The sequence below is a fragment of the Dipodomys spectabilis genome, unplaced genomic scaffold (genome assembly GCF_019054845.1).
Source record: "Dipodomys spectabilis isolate Male_0828 unplaced genomic scaffold, ASM1905484v1 ptg000498l, whole genome shotgun sequence".
Lineage (NCBI taxonomy): Eukaryota > Metazoa > Chordata > Mammalia > Rodentia > Heteromyidae > Dipodomys > Dipodomys spectabilis.
The window spans coordinates 1107354-1114974 of NW_024871175.1; the positions used below are offsets into that span (position 1 = coordinate 1107354).

The 7621-nt window shown below is 32.9% G+C and overlaps 1 pseudogene; it reads right to left on the reverse strand.

Moving 5' to 3' along the window:
• Positions 1-215: 215 nt before the first annotated feature.
• On the reverse strand, positions 216-315 carry LOC122098985 (annotated as a pseudogene).
• Between the last annotated feature and the right edge of the window lie 7306 nt (positions 316-7621).

Below are 7621 nucleotides of genomic sequence, written 5' to 3' on the forward strand. Positions count from 1 at the left end.
CTAATATTATTTTATTTCTTTTGGATAAAATGACAATGTTATCTAATTTCAAGTTTTGTAAAGGTTATGCTATGTAAAAGCCTTTCTAAGGTGAATATTTAATACAATGATGTCAAACTAACCTTTAATTCTATGAATTACAAGTATTGTTACACTTGTATTTTTGTAATCAACCTTTTAATAACTCTTTTTTCATTTCTTGCATCAGAAGAATGAAAAATAAATAATACTTCACAAATTTTCCTATCATCCTTGTGCAAGTGCCAAGTTAATCTCTGTATTGTTGTAATTTGGGTAGACCTGCTGCTGAAGCATGTAGAATCCTCTAAATTTAAGTACTTAATGATGCAATCTTTATACAGGCATATATCCATGGATGCCTATTTGTAACAAGGATTCCTTATTGTTCCTAAAAATGCTATTGATCTTATTTCTCTAAAATTCTGTGTATAGTGGAAAAAAACTGATATCGTTTGGTTGATTGATCACATTTATATTTTTTTGTCAATGACTATTTTGTCGTTTTCATTTTAAATTTGATCATACTTTGAAGCCTTTACAGCTAATTCCAAAAGTGATGGCTTTTCAATACTTATTTATCAACTTAATTAGCTTTGTAGAGCTAATGGATTCAAAGTAAGCCTTGCTTAAGAGCTACTTCTAAACTTCTGCAGCTTAAATTTTCCCAAATGAGGTCTTGCTAGGACAAATGTCTACCTGAACCTTTACCCTTCTTCCATGTAGGAACAGACCAACCACAATATCTTACCCTGACAGCATAGATTGTCTTACTGAAACAAATCTAATCTTAGTTACTTGGGATCATAGAGAGATGAACCATTTAGACCGAATTGTTCAGAATGGAAGATATTTTATCAAAATATTATTGTTTATTATACTTATCATTTCAAAAGTATCTAAAGCCAAGAAGGTGAAAAAATTGTTCATATGCATGATTACCTACTGTCCTGGCCTGTCTATCATCCAACTAGGCAGGAACTTACACTACTGATTTCTATCACCAAATATTTCCATAGCTCCTGGAGCAGTCCATATGTTTCTCCTAGATATTAGGCCTTAAATTAGTAAAATTTTAATCACAGTGTTTCCTCTTGCCTCTAGGCTGTAAATCTACAAATGTTAAAGCTGTCAGTCTAACTCTACCAAAAACTGAGGTAGAGATATTGGAATAATACTTTAAAACAGAGTTGCCTATGATTCCCTAACCACAACACAACAATGTAAAACAATTTTTATATTATATATACGTATATATTTTATATTTATATGTGCTGATTTTAAATTTCATACAGTGACTCTTACTAGAATTGATAATTTGACAAACATATTGACATTTATTCCCATAAATGGATTGGAATATAAATAATTAGTTTTAGAATATATATTAGAATATAATAAGTATCAACGCAATGTCTTCTCTATAAACTTGTGATACCTTCTAAGTGTTCGTGGTCTTCTGAATTCACATGGTAAAATAACAGTATTTTTCTCTGCTAATCTATAAGGGATTTTACTCTGATGCTCTGTTTATTGTTTTAACCCGCGGGACCCAAAATGCTTTAATTCATATTTCTGAAGCATTCTTACTGACTATACCCAAATTTTGCTTAAATGATGTCTAAAAGCTATTATTCTTCTGCAGGACCCACGGTCCTAGGATACCAGGTCCCAGTTATCTGCACGATCAGATAACAAGGGCAAGACTTCTCACATAGGCCCATGCGACATGCCAGCAGAAAATAATTGAAAACTCATCTTGATTTCTAATTTCCTATAATATTTCAAGGCCCCGATTCCTTTCAAGAATTAGCAGTAATCAATTGTGAAATGCAAGGCAACTTAAAATGAAAGATGAGATCACAAAATCTGAGAGAAAGTACTGTAATTCAAACTTTCAATTTACAGATGACCAGCCCATCTGAGTGAACAAAATCACAAATGAACAAGATTATTTTTAATACCCCTCTCCTAATGATTAATGAAAGATTTCAGTGCAGCCAAAAAAACAGTTTCTGGAATGATAGATCCATAATTGTTCTACCAAGGCTAGGAAAACTTGATTTAGAGGTCAAATATAATTTAGAAAAACATTAACTAAGAAGATCCTTAGTGTTTCAATACACTGGTACTTCAGTAAAACTAGGTTCTGTAGTATAAAAGTGTTGTCATTCTCAAATCCATGATAACCTACATTTAATCTCCTGAAAGTATATTCATTTTCAAATAAACTATTTAAAATCACATTTGCCAAAATAAGACTTGACAAGTACATGATAGCAACATTACAAGGTTTTCAAGTGTAGGGAGCAAGTTACAATAGAGTTGATTTACGTACCCAGCACTAATACCAAACAAGTTCAACCATTCATTAAAGTGTAGAAATAGTACCCCCCACCATTTATGTTGTTCAGTAGGTGAATTCCAGAAATGTGTTATATAGATCAGCCTCCCATATTTCAAACTCAATTATTAGCTAATAAAGAAAATTTCATTACATAAGAAGGTACATTTTAAAAAGTCACTAATAGTTGCCTTATCATGTGTTGTTTTATGTTTTCCCTATGTGTCTATCATAGTAAGATATATGACTTTAAGTCTTGAATATGGGTACTGAAGAGAGATGTGACAAACATAAAATCTGTCTTCTATTTCTATCATATTCCTCTAAGTAGTAAATTTTAGTTTTCTTCTTTTTCCAAAACTTATAGGTAGTAGAAAAAATTATCCTACGTAAAATAAAATAATCACACACCATTGTACAAAGCCATTTATAAAAACTGGTAGTTAGGAAAAAATTCTAAGCCATTTTTAAACTTTCTTGTTGACTAAAGATTAATCTTCCAAATGAACGAGAATAAAATCATGTCTAAGTGCCCCACATCTCCATTCTTGCAAATTGTTATTGCAGATGAATGAATTATGGAAATATAAGCTGACATCAGTTCAAGTATATGTGGGATTGAAACAAAGGAGGAGGCTACAATGCTTGATAAGAAATGTACTCATTATCGTGCCCATGTAATTGTAAATCCTCTGTACAGTATTTTCACAATAAAAAAATTTAAAAAAAGAAACTCCATGGAATGTATACAAAACTTTCAAAATACTAACAGACAGTTTAACAGAATGACTATCAGGAAATTGAAACCAGAGAAGAACAATAGTAAAGAAATAGAATGAATGAAAAATGGAACAAGGGCAAGTACAGCTAGAATACTCAATGTACATATGTAATAAAGGAAGTGGAAAATCTGAACTAAATCTTGGAGAAAGGGTTGGTAGAGACTGATAGAAGGAGTGACTCTGATCCAGGAGCATTAGACAATTAAATGAACATATTTAATTGTAACACACTTGCACAACCTTTTGAAATTCAGTAAAAAAACACAACAAACAAAACCACTCAAAAATCAAAACCAAACAGCAATCTCTAGAGAGTATGAATATGACCTCTCAAAATTTTAAGCAGTTAATGAAGGGCAGTCTTTGGAAAAGCAAACAAAGCTGTTCAATGAGGGAGTTTGGGGTAGGGGAGTATTTAGAACAGATTTAAGAAGATTGTCTAAGGTTATAAATCACCTATATCTACTGCAGATATTTTCTTCTGCGAGTGCTATTTGTCTGAACTGGATACTCCAGTACTGAGGCACACTTGATAGCTTATGAAGACAGAATGGAAGAAATAAGGTCCAGAACCTACTACTCCACTGGAGAGAAAAGAGTCCTCTATGTTTTCTCTCAATCTCTTCACTCCTCCATTTTCATACTTTTAATAACGTCAAGTGATTTTTGAATTATATCTTTCCTTCTTTGTTTTCGCAAAGGAATTGTTCAAAATAATTAACTAAATATTATTTGCCATTTTTTTCTATCATGCTGTTTACTTCTCCAAGCGAGTCCATTAAACTTCCCATTTTCATTTGGTTGCCACAGAAACACAACAACAATGTTAATGAGTACCAATGCTAATGTAAAATTTTGCCTCCAATAAACCATTCCAAGAACCTTTAATCACAAATATTTAGCTATAATTTTTTTCTTTTTCCTTTTACCTTGAAATCTTCTTGTGTCTAAAGTGTCCAAAAAAATAAGTACTCCATCACTTTTTGGTTCAATCACTTCTAACCTCAAAGATATATTTTGCTAACAAGATGCTTAGAGGAAACTTAAGAATACTCCACTTTTATCTTCTCTCTTAAGACTCCTTAGATACCATATCAGGAACATTGAAATTATTCTTTGCAAAATTATTTCAATAGATTATTTTTCTCTTGGTCTTGTATTTGCTCAACAAGATGTATGGAGAAGAATAGAGTTAAATCACCGATTCCTTGGATGACATTGTCTGTTACAAAGGACAATATTTCTATGTCCTACTTCTATGTCCTACTCTTAGGTCTTGCCTGATTTACAATTAATCACAGCTTCTTGGCATCAAGTCTAGTGAAGCGGAAGGACTATAAGGCGTCCTCCACTGCTACATCTTCATGGTTTCTCTTTGAAAACTCTTTTATTTTGAGGTGGAATTTATTTTCATGTCTTCATTCAATTTGTTCTGCATTATACTGAGTCAAATAGGTCTGGAAAATCACTTTAGGTAGCAAAAACATTAAGACAATCTATATCAAAAATTTTTGGCCCCCTCTACTGCTGAAACCAATATGCTTAGCTAGTGCTTCTAATAACGTGTTTTCTTACCTTTTCAGTTTGCTCAATTCTTTTCTGATCCCCAAACCTTTTGGCTTATGTAATAAGAGAAGTCTTCACTATCTCATGTTAGGATATTATATTTTTGGGCTAATTGGAAATGTGAAATCATTGGTTTGAAGTATCCAATCAGATTTTTTTCTGTGTTTCAGTGCTTCTCGTGCAAAGATATTGTGGAAAGTATTAAAACAGCAAAGTGTAAATTCAATATGTTCTTTCATTGTGAAGGGCACTTTCTCCCTACATATTTTGACCCAAATTATTTTTTTAAGAGAATTACTGTTTAGTAATTAAAGGTCAATTCACAAATTTTGATGTCTTATTTAAAAAAAAATCTTCGAATTTAAATTCCACTACAACCGTGTTTCACACAATAAGAGAATATTTCCTCGTCAAGGACAATTCTCATGGGAACCTACAGAATTTGCAGCAAGGTTTGTGAGGTTTGTTTGTTTACTGTGAAAATGAGCCATCTTACCCACATTGCTCCCTCTCAGCTAAGTCTCGATGGATTTCTTTGCATGAAAGCCTATTTTCCCAGGCAATTTTAAATTTTCTTAATAGGCTAAGTTAAAAAGTTTGAACAATTAAAATTTACCTGTCATAATTTTAAAACTCTTTTGAAATTCCTTTATCAGAATCGCGAATTTACCAATCCTAATTCCACTTTTACCATCAAAAACAGTTAACATGTTGTTTTCATGATATAGTATCCATGAAACTATTATTTTCCAGTGGCTTTGTTATACATATATATGAACATATAAGCTGATGCTGAGCAAAATGAACTCCAAGATATGGAAAGAGGTATTTATTTGCAGTTGTTGTTTTTATTGTAATATGTGGTTTGTATTTTCCTTGGGTTTTTCCCCTATGGTTTATCTCCGACTGTGTTTGATTTTGGTACCCTGTGTATTGTGTATGCATTTACCTTAATTAGGGAAGGGAAGAGGAACAACAAATGGCAAGACAAAGGACAAAGGGCAAACCAATGCAATAGCAATACTCACAAGACAATATGTTGGAAATGTACATTACAGCTTGTGAGCGGTTTTGGGGTGAAGGAAAACTGTGAAAAAAGTGAGAGAGGGGATAACAAGTTTGAAAAGTTATGTATTCACTGCCTTACAATTGCTAACCCACTACACATCACTTTCACATTAAAAGTAAATTTAAAAAATCAGCTGCATGAATAAAATTTCACTGTATTGTTATACTAAATATTATTCTGTATGTAGTAACTTTAAAAAAATCAGCAGTATTTGGCATCTAATTTGATTTAATTACCCCTTCTTTTTCAGAGGGCCATCAACTTGAATGTTATCCAACTAGACAATTTTTCACAATATACTTGCCAATATTTTCAAAAAAGAATAAATTAGTACATTCTCATACTAAAACTGAAAACTGTTTAATTCTGTGGAAACCCGTAACTTTTAAATTCCTATGACTAATAACTACTCACTTTCAAATTCTGAAGATTCCATACTTGAGAGATTCAAAATAGTACGTGTTTGCATGTTATGAAATTCTGCAATAGTTGCATTTTCCAATGGGGTGTTACAGATTGCGAAGTGAACAGAAAAATAGCCACATTCTGGTATAGAATAAAACTATAAAGCATCTGTTATAATTAATTCTTCAAGAGTAAGCAATAGTTTATCAGATTAAGCTATTATTTCTATGACCATCAATCCCAAGATTTACGCCATATTGTCATCCTAGACCAACAGTTTCCAACTTGTAGGGTGCACCTCAAAATTCCCTTAATTCACATTACAAATAACTTATCTCTATTGAGAAAAATACTACACCTCTGCTATTGTGATTCCCTCCATGTTCTGGAAAGAACACCACAATACACTGGGTTGCATCATTTTTCCTCCACTGGTATTCTTGCAAATATTATTTATATTTATACTTTTTTAACTATCATAGATTTCAGGATGTTAAGATCGGAAGATTACAGTTCAAAGCACACCCGGGGAGGAAGGTTCCCTAGATTCTTATCTCCAATAAACTTCCCAGCAAAAGCCAGACACTTGTGGTACTGAGGTTGAAGTTGTAGGGCACAAGCCTTGAGCTTAAGAGGCTCAGAGACAGTGTCCAGGTCCAGAGTTCAAGCCCTATTACAAAGCAATAAAACAAAAACAAAAATAAAAACAAGCCCCAAACCTAGCATTTTTCTCATTGTATACAGAGGCACATAATTAAGGAAATTGCTTCCTGTGTTACATACAGGTAGAAGAAAGAAGATGTCACCCAATTATTCTCTTCATACTATGTTATATTAAAGCCTCAAAAAATTGCTTTTTCTAAATTTATAAATTAATATAATCAATTTGTTGGAATCTCGGTCTACATTATTCACATTATCATTTTATACATGAACAGTTAGAATTATCTATTAACTGAGTTCTGATTATAACTCTCTTGAAACAATATGCTAGGCAAATAGAATGCAAGAAACATTTGTAAATTTGTCAATCAAACCCTCTATTTAAAGAGAATTTTGTAGTATCCTGTAGAATATGAAATTGCAAACAAAACAAAATATTTTTTTTTCGGTCATGGGGCTTGAACTCTGGGCCTGGGCGCTGTCCCTCAGCTCTTCAGCTCAAGGTGAGCGCTCTACCACTTGAGCTGCATCGCCAGTTCTGGTTTTCTGGTGGTTTATTAGAGATAGGAGTCTCACCGTCTCTCCTGCCAGGGCTGGCTTTGAACCTCGATCCTCAGATCTCAGCCTCCTGAGTAGCTAGGATTACAGGCGTGAGCCACCAGTGCCCAGCTAAACAAAACCAAAATATTTATTTGAAGTCTAAACTCTAATTTGCCAAGATCTATAAAGACCTACATTAGATGAACTTTGTTATTCTCCAGGCTTAAGCTTTTG